This window comes from Plecotus auritus, assembly GCF_963455305.1.
Source record: "Plecotus auritus genome assembly, chromosome: 10".
NCBI classification, from domain to species: Eukaryota; Metazoa; Chordata; class Mammalia; order Chiroptera; family Vespertilionidae; genus Plecotus; species Plecotus auritus.
This window is the reverse complement of record NC_137785.1, coordinates 36,021,056-36,040,426: the sequence shown is the minus strand read 5'-3', so window position 1 is coordinate 36,040,426 and position 19,371 is coordinate 36,021,056. Positions and strand designations below refer to the sequence as shown.

Below are 19,371 nucleotides of genomic sequence, written 5' to 3'. Positions count from 1 at the left end.
CAGGTGATAGCCTCAGTTTGTGTCCAAACCACACAAATTGGGGCTATCACCTGGGGAAACATAGTGCAGAGTTTCTCTAAGGCCAAGTGTCTCAAACCTCAGTGGATCAGGTACCATTTGGGGTTTTTAGCCATATTTGAGGTGTACTTCAACTATTATTTACTTACTATTCTTCTTTAAATCAATTTTAGACTTAATTTAGTTAAAGGGTAACTTTATATCACTCCTTAACTTTTTTTCTTTGAAAAAATAAATGTTCCTTTTTTTATACCACCTAAGATCTCACTAGTGTGTTCCACTCTTAGGGAGATGCTGTTCTGGGAGGAAATAGGAGACAATTTCCAGAGAGATTGTTTTGTTGAAGGTGGGAAACTGGCCTAGAGATATAGAAGAGAAGATAGGAATGATTGTCTGGGTGTCTGAGGAGAGGTAATAAAGTCAGAGCCCTCCGGGGTTGGAGACAGAAGAGTTTGCTGCTATGTCAAAGGGAGATGAGGTACCAGGCGCCTCTGAGCACTTTTGAACAACAACATCCTGGTTACCCATCAATCAGACTGTTGGACTGGGCTTCCCAGACATCTGTAGCATGAGGTGGTGAAAGAGGCCTGTCTGGGAGAATACTCCCGTAGGTGGCTTAGAGTGGGCCAGGGGCCAAATAAAAACACTAGTAAAACAGCTCATGTTCAGAACTCTCAGAACCCACCAGTGTTTCAGGGAAAATGTTTACAAATACACACACTCACTCATACTTGTACACCCACATACGCATACAACTTCCATCAATGAATGCTTTGGGCTGCAAATAAACATACAGAGATTTGATGGTCTGTCCAGATGCTCAGTGATGTCATTGGCAGCCCAGGTTTGTGTTTCCCTACTCTGTGATCCCTAGCTTCAGTTTCATCCTCACATTGTTGTTGGAAGGCTGCCAACACCAATACAACATTACTCCTTGTTTGAGTTCAGCAGGAGATAGGGAGAAAGACAGACAAGACACTAGAGAGAAAGAGAGAGAGAGAGAGAACCTTGTCTTCCTGAGGGACCTTCCCCCAAGAGTGAGAAGGATGTTGCTCAGAAGAAGCAATTAGTAATGACACTGATTAACACTTACCTGGCACTTTCTGTGCTATAGGCTCTGTTCTTAGCCTTTTCATACACCCTATCTCATCAACTCTAAGATACCTTGCTTATAAGAGGCATCTTAGAAAAAACACAGCTAATTAGCCCTGGCTGGGTAGTTCACTTGGTAAGAACATCATCCCGATAGCCCAAGGTTGCATGTTCAATCCCCATTAAGGGCACATACAAGACTCAACCAATGAAGTCTCGAGCTCTAGCTGGTAGCGAAACGTACGCGCTACGGTTCTTCAGTATCAGTGGCCACCATTGACGCCCTTTGATTCCTCTGGGCACACACTCCACCGCCATAAGCCGCTGTCATGGTGAAACTCACAAAGGCTGGTAAAAATCAAGGTGACCCCAAGAAAATGACTCCTCCTCTAAAGGAGGTAGAAGATAGTGAAGATGAGGAAATGTCAGATGAAGAAGATGAAAGCAGTGGAGAAGAGGTTATCATTCCTCAGAAAAAAAGGCAAGAAGGCTACCACAGGTACATCTACACAATGGAATACTACGCTGCTGTAAAAAAGAAGGAACTCTTACCAGTTGCCACAGCATGGATGGAACTAGAGGGCATTATGCTAAGTGAAATAAGCCAGTCAGAGAAAGATAAATATCACATGATCTCACTCCTTTGTGGAACATAATGAACAACATAAACTGATGAACAAAAATAGAACCAGAAACATAGAAGCATCGAACAGACTGTACTACCTATGAGGGAAGGCGGGAGGTGAGGGGTAAGAGATCAACCAAAGGACTTGTACATATGCATATGAGCAAAACCAATGGACACAGATAGTAGAGGGGTGAGGGCTTGTGCTTGGGGGTGGGGTGGCCGGGGAGAGGTCAATGGGGGGGGGGGGGGAAGAGACTCATCTAATACTTTAAACAATAAAGAATTTAAATTTAAAAAAAAAAAGAAGGCTACCACAACTCCAGGAATGAAGGTGATGGTTTCCCCAACAAAAGAGATTGCAGTTGCCACACCAGGCAAGAAAGCGGTTGTCACCCCTGGCAAAAAGGCAGTGGCTATGCCAACCCCTGACAAAAAGGCAGTAATTACAGCCAAAGCGTTAGCCACACCTGGTAAGAAGGGAGGCACACCAGGCAAAGCACTGGTAGCAACTCCTGGTAAGAAGGGAGAGCCACCCAGTCAAGGGAGCAAAGAACGGCAAGAATGCCAAGAAGGAAGACAGTGATGAGGAAGATGATGATGACAGTGAAGAGGAGGAGAATGATGGTGAGGAGGATGAGGATGAAGATGAGGATGAATTTAAGCCAGCAGTGATGAAAGCTATTGCTGCTGCTCCTGCCTCAGATAATGAGGAGGATGATGAAGATGGTGATGAAGATGAAGATGAGGATGAAGAAGAAGATGACTCTGAAGAAGAACCTATGGAGATTGCATCAGCCAAAGGCAAGAAAGCTCCCGTAAAAGCTGTTCCTGTGAAGGCTAAGAGCACAGCTGAGGATGAAGATGAAGAGGAGGACGATGAAGTTGATGAAGAGGATAATGATGAGGAAGAGGAGGAGGACGACAAAGAGGAGGAGGAAGAAATTGTCAAAGAAGCATCTGGAAAATGAAAGAAGGAAATGGCCAAACAGAAAGCTGCTCCTGAGGCCAAGAAACAGAAAGTGGAAGCCACAGAGCCAATGATGGCTTTCAATCTCTTTGTTGGAAACCTGAACTTCAGCAAGACTGCTCCTGGTTAAAAATGGGTATCAGTGATGTTTTTGCTAAAAATGATCTTGCTGCTGTGGATGTCAGAATTGGTGTGTCCAGGAAGTTTGGCTATGTGGATTTGGAATTTGCAGAGGACCTGGAAAAAGCCTTAGAACTCACTGTTTTAAAAGACTTTGGCAGTGAAATTAAACTAGAAAAACCAAAGGGAAAAGACAGTAAAAAAGATTGAGATGCAAGAACACTTTTGGCAAAAAAAAAAAAAAATCTGCCTTATATGGTAAAGTTACTCAGGATGAATTAAAAGAAGTGTTTGAAGATGCTATGGAGATCACATTAGTCAGCAAGGATGGGAAGAGTAAAGGGATTGCTTATATTGCATTTAAGACAGAAACTGATGCAAGGAAAACCTTGGAAGAAAAGCAGGGAACAGAAATAGATAGGCGATCCATTTCTCTGTACTATACTGAGAGAAGGTCAAAATCAAGACCATGGAGGTGGAAAGAACAGCACTTGAAGGGGTGAATCAAAAACTCTGGTTTTAAGCAACCTTTCTACAGTGCAACAGAAGAAACTCTTCAGGAAGTATTTGAGAAGGCAACTTTTATCAAAGTGCCCCAGAACCAAAATGGCAAATCTAAAGGGTATGCATTTATAGAATTTGCTTCATTTGAAGATGCTAAAGAAGCTTTAAGTTCCTGAAATAAAAGAGAAATCGAGGGCAGAGCAATCAGGCTGGAACTGCAATGACCCAGAGGATCACCTAATGCAAAAAGCCATCGATCCAAAACTCTGTTTGTCAAAGGTCTGTCTGAGGATACTATGGAAGAGACACTGAAGGAGTCATTTGATGGCTCTGTCTAGGCAAGGATAGTCATTGATCGGGAGATGGGCTCTTTCAAAGGGGTTGGTTTTGTAAACTTCACAGTGAGGAAGATGCCAAAGCCGCCAAAGAGGCATGGAAGATGGTGAAATTGATGGAAACAAAGTTACTTGGTGAGAGATTCGCGACGCAGGAGACAAAAGACAGAGAGTCCGGCCGATTAAAAGGGGGAGGTTTTAATCTTGCGCTCCCTGGCGAAATTCACTGGTCCGAGGGTGGGCCAGAAAGTTCGAGCCGAAAGGGAGTGTCGTACTTCTTTTATACAGCTGTTTAGTGGGGGGGGGGGGGGGGGGGGGGGGCGGCGGGGAGGGGGGGGGAAGGGCGGAGGGCATGAGCAGTGTGGAATTTCCGCCTCGGGCCAGGGGTCTAGGAAGGCACCAGTTATCTGTGTCACCATCTACCTTGAGGCTGCAGGCTGCATGCTTCGGCTCTGGACTCCCCCCCCCCCCCCCCCCCCCCCCCCGCACCTCGACCTAACATCCCGGCCTTTTGGTGATAGGGGGCACCGAAATCGTCCTGGCTAATTCCTGCTGACCAGGGGCAAAGAGGGTGGGGGGATGTTAAAGGCCAGGGTCAGGCAGAGGCAGGTCGGAGGGCAGCCGAGTATAGGGGTGGAGCAGGAGCTGGTTTACAGTCACCTGTGACATTTCCGCGATCAGCGAGCGGATGAATTTGAGGAGGCAGGGAGCTAGGGAAAAAAAGACACAGATGAGAATTAGGGGCCCTATCAGGGGTAGGATCCAGGTAGCTAAAGGGCTTTGGAGCCAGCTGAAAAGAGAGTTGTCCCGGGAGTGTCTTGCACGTAGTTCTTCACTCAGCTCAGTCAGGGTCTGCACGTTCTCCTCCATCACTCCAGACTCGTTGATGAGGCAGCAGCATTCTTCCTGAAGGAACATGCAGGGTCCCCCTTTTTCTGCAGTGAGAAGGTCTAGGGCCCGTCGGTTCTGCAGGGCTATTTGGGCTACCGATGTTACTTGCCGCTGCAGGGAGGCTGAGGGGGCGGTAGTAGACTCCAGGGCTATCTGGAGTTTGTCATTGAAATCCTGAGCAGAGATTATGCTGTTCCCGAGGGCCCCCCAGCTAGGCCTACCAAGGCAGCGATACTTACCCCCAACATGACAGGGAGGAAGGCGGCCCGGCGGGCCCGGGGGTGGGGTGAAGGGAGCAGCCAGGCGAGCTCCGACTATCCATACAAGGTTAGTTGGGGAACTACTGTGACCACAAAGCAAGGCCGGGGGTCAGAGGAGTTGATGCAGTTGCTTAAGGTGCTGTTGCACCAAAAGAAGGTACCCGGGCTGGCCTTGGTGGGACTGGCTGCAGTGTGGTTTTGGGTACAGTTCCAAGTGACCCGTCCCCCAGTTACCGGATTGCTGGTTTGGTAGCATATCCGCGGGGCAAGGTGGGTTCTGGAGTTTCAGGTTCCCAGAGGGGAATGCCAGCCAGGGGAGGCTGACATTCACCGTGTCCCTGAGTTCCTGGAGGAGTCATGAGCAGGACGGCAGCCAGCAAAGGTCTTTGGAGAGAGATGCATAGAAAGTAGTGCGAGACATTGGGCAGGGTGTGGGTCTCGTTGAGGAATAGTAGAGTGTGTTGGATAAGTTGGAGCGAAGAAGACAGGACTTCTACCCCAGGGGGAATCAGGCAGCTTCCCTTTAAGGGACTGTTTGGACTGTAGGATGCTGTTGGAGACCTGGATTTGGGCCTCCTGGGCCATGACATATTCCCGGGAGATGTAGATGGTCCCTGAAGGGGTCGAGCTCCAACCACCCCCATATAGTTTTCCCATAACGCCCACAACCCATCGCTGATCCCAGGGGTCCCGGACCCTGATGTTGAAGGTCCCGTCCTTCCAGAAAAAAGGGGCCAGACCTGACCTTATTATAGGCATCATGGATGACACAGCCTGACCAGCGGCAACCCCCATAGGTGTTGACATCTTGATTACACCTGGGTTCCGCTGGTCGTAAGCAAAACAGACATACGGTCGACCACCGTTGGACACTGACTGGAGGTCAACAGCAATCAGGATCTCCGCCTGGCATCTGACCAGAGGGTAGTTCTGAGATCCCACCTGCCGGGTGACTTGTGTGCTGTCCTGGTCGTAGGTTTCACGGACCTTGAACCTCCACACATAAGCAGGTGGTGGTGGGTGTAGGTGTAAGGTCTGGGGCTGGGAAAGCAGGAACTTTACAAACTTTGCTTTCTAGCCTGCTTGAATAATGAGGAAAATAAACTTAAGCTGTCTGACCTTGTAGGCCAGAGACTAGATATGCCCATAATTTCAATGCCATGCCAGGTGCATTTTTTAATTGGATAGAACTGTGTTGTTTTCAAGGCCAGCAGCGAGATAACCACTAAGTGCACATAGGGCTGGCTCTTTAATAAAAAGGGAAGTTCTGCTTGTAACCTTGCTTAGAATTTGAATTCATTTTCTCTAAGCCCACTGGTGAAGCCCACCGGTGAATAAGTGTGACTCCCCCGGCCTGTGCTCTCGGACCGCGGGACCTCACCCGAGAGCTTTCAATAAATGCGATTTTTCGCTTTAACCTGCTTGTCTTGGTCAACTTATTGGTTTCGGTCGGGTTAAGTCTTACATCTCTGATTAAACCTTACAGTAGGTTGCCAAGAGGAGAAGGAGAAGGGGGAGGGCGGCTAAGGCAGACCTTAGTGGGGCCCAACACCTCACATTTATAGAAGTCATGCTGCTCCAGGGTCCTCTTGAGTCTGGAGAGGTGGTGCCACGATGGATCACCAAGTAGTTTGGCCGCGGTGGGGGTTGTGAGGATTACTGTGTGAGGTCCCGTCCACCTGGGCTCCAAGGCCTTGGGATGTAGATTCTTAAGGAGGAGTGAGTCCCCCTGCTGGAAGGCTAGTCCTTGGGAGCCTTGGTCGGCTGGTTCTGGCCTGGGCAGAAACCTGTCAGCGTGTTCCCGGAGTAACTGCCTGAGTAAGGACAGGTATGGAAGATAAGTAGCCAGGAGAGGAGGGTCAGTAGGGAGACGATGGTTGAGCAAGAGGGGTCTCCCATATAGGAGTTCAAAAGGGCTTAAGAAAGTGGGGCTCCTTGGTGTAGCCCAGATTCTGGTCAGGGCCATGGGCAAGAGGTCCGGCCAGGAGCTGCGAATTTCTAGAGAGTTTTGTTAGATGGTCTTTAAGGAGGCCGTTGACCCTCTCGACCTTACCCGATGATTGTGGGGGGTAGGGTATGTGCAGTTTCCAGGAGATGCCAAGAGAGGTGCTAACCTGCTGAACGACCCTTGATATAAAAGCTGGGCCGTTGTCTGATTGTATGGAGGTGAGGAGGCCAAACCTAGGGATTATGTGTGTTATTAGGGTCTCAGCCACAACCTCAGCAGTTTCCTTGCGGGTAGGGAAGGCCTCTACCCACCCTGTCAGCGTGTCTACCATGGTAAGCAGAGATTTGGTCTTCTTGTGGGGAGGCATATGGGTGAAGTCTACCTGCCAGTCCTGCCCTGGAAGGTGTCCCCTCATTTGATGGGTAGGAAAGGTGGGGCACATTCCTCCCTGGGGTGAGACAGCTGCACATGTGGAGCAGGAGGAGCAGGCACTCATGACTGCCTCTCGCAGTGTGGGTGAGGTGAAGAGGGGTTCGAGGAACCTCCAAAGTGCCAGCGGTCCAATGTGCAATAACCGGTGGACCTGTTGGGCAATGGCCCCTACCTGAGCCTTGGGAAGGGCGATCTTGGTATTTATGAAGATCCATCCCTCAGGACCAGAAGAGCCTCCCCATTGTAGGAGTTTATTTTTTTCTTCTTCTGTATACTGAGGGGTAATGGAGGGAAGGGAAAGGAACAGGACCAGGGCTGGGGACCCTTCACCCTGAGTTAAGCCTCTGGCTACCGCGTCTGCTCAGGCGTTTCCCCGTGTAACCATCAAGGAGTCAGTCTGATGGCCTCGGCAGTGCATGATGGCTACCTGGGAGGGAAGCTGTAAGGCATCAAGTAAGCGGGTTATGAGTCTAGCATTGATAATAGGTGAGCCTTTAGTGGAGAGAAAGCCCCTCTCCCTCCAAATAACCGCGTGGCAATGGGCTATCAGAAAGGAATATTTGGAGTCTGTATATATGTTTAACCTCCTCCCTTTGGCCAGATGTAGGGTGTGGGTCAGCGCAATGAGCTCGGCCTTTTGAGAGGTGGTACCCTCTGGGAGCCGGGCCGCCTCCAGGGTCCACTTGGGTGTTACTACCGCATAGGAGGCTTTCCAATGCCCCTGGGGGTCTAGGCACAAGCTTCCATCCACAAACAGAGTTAAGTCAGGATTAGAGAGAGGAAGATCTGAGAGTCCCCCCAGCCCCGCGAGGTTGAGTGAGGGCCTCGAAGACCTTGGGGCAGGAGTGCATTGCCACAGGTTGGGTGGAGGCAGCGGGAAGGAGAGTGGCCGGGTTCAGGGCTGGGGACTGAGTTAGGGAGATGTCAGGACTCTCGAGGAACAGGAGATGGAGTTCCTGCATGCGAGAGGGGGCAAGGAGAGATAAGGATAGGTGTGACAGAAGATCATGTAGCCTATGGGTGGAGAAGACCTGTAAGGGTTGCTGGAGGCAGATCTTCTGGGCCTCCTTGGTGAGAGCAGCGGCTGCAGCCAGAGCCTGGAGGCAGGGCTGCCGTCCCCGAACCATGGGATCAAGCTGTCTGGACAGGTAGGCTACGGGGGTGAAGGCTGGCCCTAGGGGCTGGGTGAGGACCCCATAGCTATTCCCTGTTTCTCATCAGTAAATAGTTGGAAAGGGTTAGAGATGTCCGGGAGAGAGAGGGGGAGATGCCAGAAGGGCATCCTGGAGCTTAGAAAAAGCCTGGCGAACGAGGGAGGGTGAGGAGAGGGGACCTACTGGTGTTTCTTTAGCGGCCTGGTATAGGGGCTTAGCTAGGAGAGCAGTTTGGGACCCAATGGCGGAAGAATCCTACCAGCCCTAGAAAGGACAAGATCTGTTCCGCAGAAGAGGGAGGCTGTAGGTCTCGTATTGCCTGTGCTTGGTGAACTGTCAGTCCTCAGGAATTGGGTGTCAGACAGATCCCCAAGTAAGTGACGGTGGGGGACAGTTGCGCCTTGGCAGGGGACACACGGTATCCTTTGTCCCCTAGAAAGTTGAGGAGGCCAGCTGTCTGCCTCCAAGAAATGTCTAAAGCGGGGCTGCAGAGAAGGAGATCATCTACATATTGGAGAAGAATGCTGGGTTCTAATGAGCGTTGTTGGAGGTCTCTGGCTAAGGCCTGGCCAAACAGATGAGGGCTGTCTCTGAACCCCTAGGGCAGAACCGTCAAGGTGAGTTGGCAGGCTACCTGCTCGTCTGGGTCCTCCCAAGTAAATGCAAACAGATGGTAAGAGTCTGTATCCAGAGGAATGGTAAAGAAGGTGTCCTTGAGGTCGAGGATGGAAAAGTGGGTGGTGCCAGATGGGATGCGGAAAAAGAGAGTGTAAGGATTGGGGACCACCGGGTGGATGGGGACCACCGCTTCATTGATTAGTTGGAGGTTCTGCACCAGCCGGTAGGTCCCATCTGCCTTCCTAACAGGGAGGATGGGGGTGTTGCAGGGAGAGTCGATAGGTATGAGGAGACTCTTCCCCAGAAGCCTAGTAATGAGGGGTTTGAGCCCTTGGTGATGAGTTAGAGAGATAGGAAACTGGGGATGGGAGGGAAATGAGGTGGGGTCCTTAAGTCTGATCCTGACCGGGGTATGGTGTCTAGTAACCACCAGGGTAGAGGTATCCCATACTTTTGGGTCGACAAGGGACACAGGCAGTGGGGGATCGGCGTTCCCGTGAAGGGAGGGGGCCAGGAGCGGAAGAAGCAGGGAGGCTGAAGGGCTCCGAATGAGCTGCAGAGTGGCCCCTAGTTTAGTGAGGATATCCCGTCCTAAAAGGGTCATGGGCACAAAGGCATGACTAGGAACGAGTGGGTTATAGGGCTATCGTCAAGGAGACAGGGAAGGGGCCCGGTGGCCAGTGGGCAGGTGGATTTGCCGTCAATACCCATGACTGAGATCGTGGAAGGGAAGAGTGGCCCGGAAAAGGAAGGTAGGACAGAGAAGGTAGCCCCCGTATTGATCAGGAAGGAGACCAGCTTACCCACTACTTGAGCATTACCCTGGGCTCGGTGAGGGTGATGGGGGTCGTCGAGTCCGGGCATCTTCAGTCTTCAGCCAGTCCCAGCATGGCCCGCGGTGGGTCATGAGCTGGAAGGGTGGCCCCTCTATGCTGAGACACAAAGGGTCCGTCACTTTTCCAGGGGCAGTCACTTTTCCAGTGGCCGTTTTGACCGCATGCCGGGCAGGGCTTGGTTGGAGCCCGGGGCTGGGGGCACTGCTTTGCCCAGTGGCCTTCGTTTCACACTTGAAGCATTCTCCAGGTGGCATCCGTCCTCTCGTTGCACCCCCACCACACACAGTTCCCTTGGGACCATGCGTGGCTGCCGTCGGCCTCAGAGCTGCTACCAAGGCTTGGGTTTGCAGATTCACCTTTTGTTGAAGGCGGGCCTCCCGATCTGATTCTGCCTGCTCCTCACGGGCATTAAAAACCTTAAATGCCATATTCACTAGATCCTGGACCGGAGTCTGAGGGCCATCCTCTGCCTTTTTTAACTTTTTTCGAATATCTGGGGCCGACTGCGAAATGAAGTGAGTGGCTAAAACTGTTGCTCCGGCCGGGGACCCAGGGTCCAGATGAGTATATAAGGTCAGAGCCTCAATCAGCCTGTTAAGGAAGACCGTGGGGTTCTCATCTGGTCCCTGAGTAACTTCCCTCAGCTTGTCAAAATTAACTACCTTGTGGGAAACAGCCTGTAGGCCAGCTATCAGGCATTGGAGCATCTGGTCACAACGTCAGCACCCTTTCGCCCTTTGGGAGTATCTAGTTGGTACTCCCAGCCTGGTTCCTGACGAGGAACGGCCTGGGCCCCCACCAGCATAGAGGCATCTGTAAGGTGGATCTGATCTGCGTGGTCCGTTACTGATCCTAAGACTTTTTCCCTTTCATCTGATGTCAGGGTGGAAGAGAGAATGACATAGATGTCATGCCAGGTGAGGTCAGAGGCCTGAGAAAGGTATCGGAATTCCTTGATTTCGGGGGTTGGCGGAAAAGGACCCCAGCCGCTTCTCAATTTGGGAGAGATCTGACAGAGAGAAGGGAACATGGACCCTGACCACTCCCTCAGCCCCTGCAACTTCCCGGAGGGGGCAGAGGAGAGGAGGAGCCCTGGAGCGGGTGTGCCTGCTGACTGGGGAAGCAGGAGGGGGTGGGGGAAGGGGAAGGTCAGCAGGTAAGGGAGAAGGTGCTGGGGGAGGGGGCGGCAGAGGGAGGTTGGGGAGTGAGGATGGGGGAAGGGAGGGAACAGACGGCAGGGCAGAAGGAGCTGTGGGGTAGGGAGGTGGACGAGTCGGAGGGGAGGAAAGATTCTCAGGGGGTTCAGATAAGGTGGAAAGTGGAGGGGTGTCAGTAGGCAGAGGGGGTTTCTCTTGAGCTAGGAGAACCTGGGCTGTGGAACAGAAGGAGCAGAGGGAGGGACGGGAGCGCAGATAAAAAAAAGGCCTGGACATATGGGACCTCGGGCCACTTCCCGGCTCGCCAGCAGAAATTACTAAGGTCAGTGAGGATGTTGAAGTCGAAAGTCCCATTCTAAGGCCATTTTGATCCATGGTCTAATTCATACTGAGGCCATGCCACATTACAGAAGTAAATGAGGCATTTAGGATGCAGATACTGGGACAGACCTAGCTTAGCCAGATTGGTGAGGAGACACCCTAGAGGTGTCTTAGGATCCGGTTTAGATTTTTGATTGCCCATACTAAAACCTGGGGTCAGTATCCGAGGCTAAGGACCAGTGTCCCAGTCATTGAGCCAAGGCTACGGACGGGAACCCGAGGGACAGCAGGGGACGTCTCCCTACCTCCTGGGGTCCGGAAGGAGGCCAAAAGGCCGGAGAACCGAGGAGGGACAGGAACATCTCCGCTGCCTGCTTGGGTTCGGAACCCCTCCTGGAGGGACAGAGACGCGGGAGAAACGACCACCAGGAATTGGCATGGGCTGGGACTTACTGATGCCGATGCCGAGCTGGGGGGGAGGGGCCTAAGGGTCCTGAGCCACGAGGAGAAAAGAGGGAGGCACCCCGGACCATGAACGGTCAAATGGGATGCTCGCACCCTTCTGGGTTTCGGCACCAAATGAGAGATTCGTGATGTAGGAGACAAAAGACAGAGAGTCCGGCCGATTAAAAGGGGGAGGTTTTAATCTTGCACTCCCAGGTGAAATTAGCTGGTCCAAGGGTGGGCCAGTGAAGTTCGCACCAAGAGGGAGTGTCGGTACTTCTTTTATACAGCTGTTTAGTGGGGGGAGGGCAGAGGGCATGAGCGGTGTGGAATTTCCGCCTCGGGCCGGGGGTCTAGGAAGGCACCAGTTATCTGTGTCACCATCTACCTTGTGGCTGCATGCATCGGCTCTGGACTCCCGCCCCCACCCCACCCCCGGCCCGCCTTGACCTAACACTTGGGACTGGGCCAAGCCTAAGGGTGAAGGTGGCTTCGGGGGTCATGGTGGAGGCAGAGGTGGCTTTGGAGGCAGAGGTGGTGGCAGAGGAGGCTGAGGTGGATTTGGTAGCAGAGGCTGGGGAGGTTTCGGCAGTCAAGGAGGCTTCTGAGGAGGAGGAGGAGACCATAAGCCACAAGGAAAGAAGACAAAGTTTGAATAGTTTCTCCTATCTCTGTCTTTCCCTCTTTCTTTGAAAGAAAGGACTCTGGTGTTTTCACTCTGTTAGCTGATCAATGACAGAGCCTTCTAAGGACATTCCAAGATTGTATCCAGTCCTGTGGTCTACTTGGAAATCCATTTAGGTAACATTTCAAAGGAGATACCCTGTTGGTTTTGTCTGGAGATTCGTATAAACTTTTTAAAGAGATGAGTGGTAGAGCTAACCCTTATCTGTAAGTTTTGAATTTATATTGTTTCTTCCCATGTACAAAACTATTTTTTCCCTACAAATAGTTTTCTTGTGTCTGTGTTGGGGTATAAAAGAAAGCAGAATGTTTTATCATAATTTTGCTTCAGCAGCTATGGGACAAATTAAAAGTCCTCAACTCTGGGGTGGGGGGGGAAAGGATCAACTAATGAATGCTTAAATAAATGGGACAATAAATTGATGTTTCTCTCCCTCCCTCCCTCCCTCCCTCCCTCCCTCTCTTCTTCTTCTCCTTCTTCTTCTTCTTCTTCTTCTTCTTCTTCTTCTTCTTCTTCTTCTTCTTCTTCTTCTTCTTCTTCTCCTTCTCCTCCTCCTCCTTCTTCTTCTTTCTCTGTAAAATCAATCAATAAAACTTTTTATTTATTTGTGATAATCCCAATTTATTTGGTGATACAGGAGACCTCCCCATATTTTTGGAAAAGCAGAACCCTGGTCATCATTTTTTTTTTTTTAAATAGATTTTTTTTATTGATTTTTTACAGACAGGAAGGTAGAGGGATAGAGAGTTAGAAACATCAGCTGCCTCCTGCACACCCCCCACTGGGGATGTGCCCGCAACCAAGGTACATGCCCTTGACCGGAATCGAACCCGGGACCCTTGAGTCCGCAGGCCGATGCTCTATCCACTGAGCCAAACCAGTTAGGGCCCTGGTCATCATTTTTTAAAAAAAGTAACCAAATTTCATTTATTACAAATATTATAGGAAATCCTTTAAAATCTGAAGTGCCCAGGGAGCTATAATATAGTTATAGAAAAATAAATTAAATAGTGGTCTCTCTCACTCATCTAGGATTAAGGTCTGGTTTACTCTAAGAGAAAGAGGTAATTTCAAAGCATATCTTTCTATACTATCAGATAAAGCAAATGAAAAGTATATATTAATCAAAAGAACAATAACAGTTATTATAAATACGAGAGGTCCTATCCAAGAAATTCGTGCAGGAGTAGGCCTTCACAGCCCCAGCTTCAACCAGAAGGTCATCCAAAAGGATGTCCAGACGGTCGTTCCACTGCTTGGCCATTCGGTCGATTTGCATATTGCGCTTTTATTATTAAAGATGCTTTTATCATTGCTATTATAGCATTATTCTACAAATTTGGCAACTAGAAACAAAAATTACCTAAGAATACATCTGGGAGTGGTGGATAGGTCTGCATGTCAGGCACTAGCTCATGGGTTATAACCATAATGAAAGATGTAAATCCAAATACTATAAAAACATATATACAACTCACTATGGTCTCCCAGTACTCTGGCTCCAATCTTCTAACAGAATGTTTGTTTTTACCCTTCCTGTACTGGTATTGATCAGAATTCAAATCAATGATAGGTCCATCACAGTCATGTGAAGGCTCCCCATTACAGAGCTACTCTGCACTCTGAGGAACACTGATGAAAGGGGTCGTGGAACTCATGAGACTGTCACTGTTGCATCCCATTTCTTCTAAAACATCGATATGTACTTTCTGCAATTTTCAGACAGAAAGCATTAACCTTTTAATGTCCCCTAAGACTTTGATTTCCAGAGGAGGCCGGTGATCATATTCAGGCAATGTTAGCAACATGATTCCATCAAGTAAGTGCTTATTGCATAATTTGTCCACATATTCAAAAAAGCCTTCAGCCAGACAGCTACATGCCTGGTTGTCCAGTAGCAAATGCAGAGTTTATTAGGACCAGCCATTTCCTCCTCTACTGTCCTGGGTTCCAGCGAAGGGATGGTGGCTCAGAGCAAACTGGAGTCATACAGAGAGAAACTGAGTAGGGTGGCTTTGGGAAGAGGGCTAGAGGGGGACACCCACCACTGTCCCTGTGCTGACCCCCTCTCCCACATTGCCCACAGATGCCAAATGCCATCTTTTCCTGGGTCGAGCACTCCACTCCATTAGGCATCAGTCCAATAAAAATGTTTTTAAAGATTTTAAAGAAAACAGGGCTAATTAAACCAAAACAGAGCATCTATTTTAACACCTATCCTAATCCCTTAGATCCGTGGTCGGCAAACTACAGCTCGCGAGCCACATGCGGCTCTTTGGCCCCTTGAGTGTGGCTCTTCCACAAAATACCACGGCCTGGGCGAGTCTATTTTGAAGAAGTGGCGTTAGAAGAAGTTTAAGTTTAAATAATTTGGCTCTCAAAAGAGATTTCAATCGTTGTACTGTTGATATTTGGCTCTGTTGACTAATGAGTTTGCTGACCACTGCCTTAGATCAATGAAATACCCTAAGTTAGATCATTTACTCCTCACCACAACCCTAACAGGTGGGTAGCATTAGCTCCCCCATTTTTTACATGGGAGAACTGAGGTCACAGAGACTGACTAGCATGAATAACCAACTGGCCCCCAGGAAGAAAGATGTAGAGGCAGGCTTTGAACAGGCAGTCTGGCTGCAGATGACTAGTTCTAAGCTACTCACACCTGCCTCTTGCTTCCAGTGAAGCCATTTGAGAAGTCGTCTCAGAAATCACTGACAGAGATTCAAAGTTCTGCTTGTTGGTAAGGCTTAAGTGGGTGATCACAGTGGGCTTCCCAACCCCCCAAAATTGAACTTACTCTCTGAAATGTAAGCTTCTCTCTGGCAGGATTAGAAGCACAAGGATGAGCTCCAATGAACCATCCTTCCTCCTCCTGGGGAAACTGTGAAGGGCAGAAACAAGCTGGAGCTCTTCTTCCTCTGCTTCTCCCTCCTGGTGAGAGGAATGGGAACATCTCCCTTATTTGTTTGGTAACATGATGAGTGTTACCTTGCAAAGTGTAGGGGGGTGGAAATCTTTCTTTTACCCATCTGGGGTTCTCCAGCTGGGGCCCTGTAAATTACACTGGCCAAATACAGACTAACAAGAGTAAAATGAATAGAAGTGTTAGGATTTTGGGCCAGTGATGCGGGCTGTGAAAGAATTCACAACGGAGAGAAGAGATAGATGTAGATAGAGGGAGTTTATTTTACTTTCCCCAGAGGGAGAGGGCTGGTGCATTGCTAATCAGTAGGAAAGCAAAGAACAAAAAACTGCTCCCCCTTTTAAAATTTTGGCTGCTGTTACAAGGAAAGTAGGGGGATTTGGGAGCTGAAATTGAACAGACATCAGGGGGTTGTAGTTTGTTAGTTCTTCAGTAGACAATCAGGGCAAATGTCCTAGGGAATTGTCTTATCAGAATTTTCCAAAGCCTGTAAAATATTCTTAGAGCAAAAGTTAAGAAGAGTTCAAAAGAGGCTTGTTTGAAGAGGAGCAGGGAAGAGAACTTTCTACTAATTATCCCTGGGTTGTAAACCAACAGGAAGGAGGTATATGCAAGAATGTAGCTTTGAGAGTAACTTACCTTGTCTTGCAGTTTGAACAGAGGGGCTGTTTGAATCAGAGGAGCTAACTATCTTGGGGTTTAATTTCCAGGTGCTTCTCATAAACTGTGGAAGGCTACAGCAAAGGGAAAGAAAGGCCCTTTTTCCATTCTAACAAGAAGTTTAGTAACACGTGCATCACACATGCAGGTGGATGTACCCATTGCTGAGTAAGCCAAATTAGTAGTTACATAGGGCCTAAATTCTAGGCTAAAACAAAGGAAAAGGAGTTTGGAGCTTTGGGGGAGAGGGGAGGCAAGTTAAGGGAAGTTGTCTGGGAAAAGTTTGGTAAAAAAGGTTGTTTAATAAGATCTGTTATACAGCTTGAGGTCCTGTATTCTTCATTGATGAGAGCTGTTAAGAGTCCTCCTGTTCCTGGTAAGGACAGAGAAACCTACAAATGAAAATTTCCTTTATAAATGTAAATTTTATTTTGTTGACCTAAATAATAAAATAATTAGTTACTTTACCAGCAAAAACCAATTTATTCAGGAACAGTAAAGAATTACATTTTGGGACATGCAAGCTGTGGCAAAACCATAGGCAAATCTGGAGAACAAAGGAGACTAATGTTCTTCTATGGAGGAAAGGAGGGAGATGGGAAGGTTGGTACAAACAATGAGTCCATTGGAGGAACTGGGAGTTTGAAGTATAGTGCCTTTTTTGTTGGCTGAGTGTGACAGTCTCTCACTGACTGAGCTGTTGCTTAACAAGGAGAAAATCTTCCTCCTGCCTGCGGTAGCAAAGTAGAAAACAGCTTCCTGTTAGATATGCAAGGTAAGTCTTTTCCTGTTTGTGATAATTGATCATGAGTGGTAGGGCATGAGAGCTTCTTTTCTGGCCTCCCAACTTTATCTTAGCAAAGTTTTCCTTATTAAATTTTACACTTTACAAAAGGAAAACTTGTGCCCTGTTTTATTTATTTTTAAAAATATATATTTTCATTGATTTCAGAGAGGAAGGGAGAGATAGAAACATCAGGGACAAGAGAGTATCATCCATTGGCTGCTTCCTGGTTGTGCCCTGTTTTAGAGCTTTACCTGTGTCTGCTGGTTCTCAATGGCATATTTTGGGGTGGCATATTTTGGTGCCTCTCAAAGGACAGGTCAAAGAAGAGATCAGCTGCCTTAGTAGATGGATCTACATGTTATGCAGACTGTCATTTAGAGAAAATCTAAGATCTCAATCCACATGATAGATTCCTGTGTTTACTTCATCGTGAACCAGTACTATGATCCCCTCAAGAATATGTCATCAGAACCTTTGATGACAGTGGCAAAAAATAAATAAATAAAAATAAGTAAATAAAAAGTGAAAACAGTGGCTAATCTATGACTTGATTGCCAACTCAGCAGCCTACACTATTTCCCAACAGTGTAAGATTCTACCAGACCAGCTGGCACCATGATTTATGGTCCTAAAAGAAATCCATTGTCTTTTACTTCGTTCTTTTATGGCTGTCAATCTACACCTCTCAAGGAATGGGAATGTGGTAGTCATCCAACTTGTAGGTGTCCCTTGTCATTCCTTCCATGTCGTTCTAGTAAACCACAAAGCCTTTGAGATCTGTGATCCCTTTTTTCTACGTTTTCCCAGAACCCTCACCCAACAAACTTCCCTTTGCATCCCATTGGCCAGAACTGGGCCTCGTGCCCATATCCTGCCACAGGATATGTGGTTCACTGATCAGCCTAATCAGAACTGACCCCTGGAGGGGCTCCTCACCAGAGAAGAGGTTGGAGGAGTGCGGGGGGACCTCCACAGTGTCTGACATCCACAGCAGGCTTTCCCACATGCCAGTCTGTTACATCAAGTACACACTGAGGTGGACATGTGCTGGCTCCCAGGACCCACTGTACCATCTAGCCCATGAGAGACCAGGAGAGTTTGCCCTGTGCTTCAGAGGCCCTTGCATTTCAAAGGAGCTTCAGGGAGAAAATAGAAATAAGAACAAGGAAGCAGGCAGCCCTGATTAATAATGGCCTTTTTCCTTGGTCAACAAGGAGACCCGTGTGGACTGGAGCTAACCCTGTAAGTGACAGGTGGCCACAGGTGACAATTTAAGTAACACATGTTGTGAACTACCCGTCACAAATATATGTGCCTAAATATATCCAGATCCCAAACCTTGGAACCTATGAATGCTGTCTTATATGTGAAGGGTAGCAGAATACACCATTGCAAAATATGCCTCTTTGGTGTAGGGATTGTTTTGAGCTGATCATTTTGAAAAACTGCAAACACAAGAGAAACTCTAAAACCAGAGTAGAAGTTACCCTTTTGTAAAGGACATTTGTAAGGAAATCACCCTTGGCAAGGGTGTCTCCCTCTCTGTTCCAGAAAGAGATAGAAGACTGTAAATCATCAGAGAATCTTATCAATGGAGAAGGCACCCACTTAAATCTATAAACAACCTTACCCACTGTTTGCTTTTCTTTTCTTTTCTTGGTAACTTCCCATAACTGCTCCCTACCCACCCATCCTTTTGTCTTTAGCTGAAGATGGTATTTAAAGTAGTGGCTTGGGCCACCTGAGGAATTACTCTGTTTCCCCAGATATTTCCCATGCGTGAGTGAGGTATACATGTTAGTAAACTTCCATTTGTTTTTCTCTTGTTAATCTGTCTTTTATTACGGAGAGGTCTCAGCCAAGAACTCAGAAGGCTAAAGAGAAAAATATTTTATTTATTTATCCTCACCCGAATATATGTTTACTGATTCAAGAGAGAGAAGAAGGAGAAGGTGAAGGAGAAGGGAGGAGGGGGAGGAGGAGGAGGAGGAGGAGGAGGAGGAGGAGGAGGAGGAGGAGGAGGAGGAGGAGGAGGAGGAGGAGAAAAGAGATGTGAGAGAGAAACACTGATCCATTGTCTCCCATATATGCCCCAGCCAGGAATCAAACACACACAACCTAGGTATGTACCCTGACCAGGAATCGAACCTGCACCCTTTTGGTGTACTGGACAACGCTCCAACCAACTGAGCCACTTGGCCAGGGGGAAATGATTCCACACACACACACATATGGAAAAAGGGCCTTGGCAGATGTGATGAAGTTAAAGATCTTGAGATGCAGAAATTATCCTGGATAATCCCCATGGGCTCTAAATGCCATCACAGTGTCCTTATAAATGAGGAACAGAGGGAGGTTAGACACAGAAGAGGAGAAGGCAATGTGACTTTGGAGGTAGAGATTGAAGTGATGCGGCCACAAACCAAGGATTGCTGGCAGTCACCAAAAGCTGGAAGAGTCAAGGAATGAATTTTCCCTTGGAGCCTCTAGAAAGAATGTAGCCGTAGTGATACTTGTCTCTAGCCCAGTGAAGCTGATTTTGGATTCTGTCCACAGAACAGTGAGACAATAAGTTTCTGTTTTAAGCGACC

General features: G+C 48.3%; 2 pseudogenes across 2 annotated transcripts; one reads left to right on the top strand and one right to left on the bottom strand.

Annotated features, from left to right (window-relative positions):
• Window positions 1–1,439: 1,439 nt before the first annotated feature.
• Window positions 1,440–12,384, top strand: LOC308235991 (nucleolin-like; annotated as a pseudogene). Its single transcript has 3 exons — window positions 1,440–1,609; window positions 2,039–3,799; window positions 12,186–12,384. The product of its transcript is annotated as a nucleolin-like (transcript).
• Window positions 12,385–13,756: 1,372 nt separating this feature from the next.
• On the bottom strand, window positions 13,757–14,337 carry LOC308235990 (sphingomyelin synthase-related protein 1-like; annotated as a pseudogene). Its single transcript has one exon. The product of its transcript is annotated as a sphingomyelin synthase-related protein 1-like (transcript).
• Window positions 14,338–19,371: the final 5,034 nt, after the last annotated feature.